This window comes from Bombina bombina, chromosome 2 (assembly GCF_027579735.1).
Source record: "Bombina bombina isolate aBomBom1 chromosome 2, aBomBom1.pri, whole genome shotgun sequence".
Taxonomy (NCBI): domain Eukaryota; kingdom Metazoa; phylum Chordata; class Amphibia; order Anura; family Bombinatoridae; genus Bombina; species Bombina bombina.
The window spans coordinates 984,991,580-984,993,096 of NC_069500.1; the positions used below are offsets into that span (position 1 = coordinate 984,991,580).

At 38.4% G+C, this 1,517-nt stretch overlaps 1 long non-coding RNA gene across 1 annotated transcript; it reads left to right on the top strand.

The window, feature by feature from the left end:
* Window positions 1-912: 912 nt before the first annotated feature.
* Window positions 913-1,204, top strand: LOC128648139 (uncharacterized). Its single transcript, XR_008400519.1, has 2 exons — window positions 913-1,015; window positions 1,096-1,204. It is a non-coding gene; the product is annotated as an uncharacterized LOC128648139 (long non-coding RNA).
* The last annotated feature ends 313 nt before the right edge of the window (window positions 1,205-1,517 follow it).

Sequence of the window (1,517 nt, forward strand, 5' to 3'; positions counted from 1 at the left end):
ATTCCTAAATTTTGTTTTACCTTTTCACTCTGTTGCAAACAAACATACAATTTTTACTGCTTTTCCATTCCAGCAGTTGTGGTCCAAATAACTAAGCTGCACACATTTTTTGTTCCTTAGTTGTGCCTGACATAATACTAAGCCTAAAGTATGGACCCAGCTGGAATGAACGCACATGTGCAAAATATCACACAGAGGGTTGATTTATTAACTGAAGCTGTTAATACTTTGAAAACAGAAAATGATACTTTAAAAGCTTATATCAGGGATGTGGTTGATAAGAGGGTACCTATATTAGAACCACAGGTTAGTACACCAGAAAAATTTAGTGGTGAGAGATCTGAGTATAGAGATTTCAAGAATGCTTGTTTGCTTATGTTCTCCCTTAAACCTCATACCTATCCCACTGATAGAGCAAGGGTACTCACAGTTATATCCTATTTGAGAGGTGAGCCCCGCACATGGGCCAACACTTACTTTGAGAATAACGATGATATACTTAATTCTTTGGAACGTTTTTTTTCTGCTATGGGTCAGCTATATGAGGATCCATATAAACAGCTTACTGCTGAAACTGCAATGCGAGGCTTGAAACAAAAGAAAAGAGTAGTTGAGGATTACATTGCCGAATTTAAAAAATGGGCGAAAGACACTCAATGGAATGACCTTTCACTGAGAAATCAGTTTAGATTAGGCCTTTCAGAAGGAATTAAGGATGAGTTGTCTAGATCTGAACTACCACATACTCTTGAGGCTTTAATGTCACTTAGCATAACTATAGACAGAAGACTGAGAGAGAGACAGCAGGAGAGATCATTTCATGAATATCCTGCAAAGAAACAAAATACACCCAGCCCCAGCAAATCAACTGCTGAACCTATGGATATAGGTTTTATAAAGAGACCATTAACCCCTGAGGAGAAGATCCGACGAAGGGCTAATAACCTCTGCTTATACTGTGCTTCAGACAAACACACTGTCAGGGACTGTCCTTCCCTCCTGAAACAAAACAAGGGTAAGATATATAAAGAACCTTTTTGTTGTACCACTCAGGATCATGCTCTCCCTTACCTAAATTTATCTCTTCTCTTACAGTGGGAGTCACATCGAATCAACGCTCCCGCGATTATTGACTCAGGAGCTACAGCCTCCTACATAGATACTGTATTCACTAAATTCAATAAAATTCCACTTGTGCAAAAAAGGTCTCCTGTGTTATTACGTGGAATAGATGGTAATCCAATCACATCAGGTCCAGTTAAATATCAAACAATACCCTTACTTGTTGTTACCCCAGAACACCATAGGGAGTATATGTCATTTGATGTAATATCATCCCCTATTTCACCCATAGTTCTCGGTATAAACTGGCTCCGAATTCATAATCCTGAAGTAAATTGGTCTACCTCAACAGTCACATTTAATTCTACATTCTGCTCTACTACTTGTTTCCCAGTTACTATTTTGCAAACCACTGAATCCAATGAGACAATTCAAATTCCTGAGGTTTATAAGGA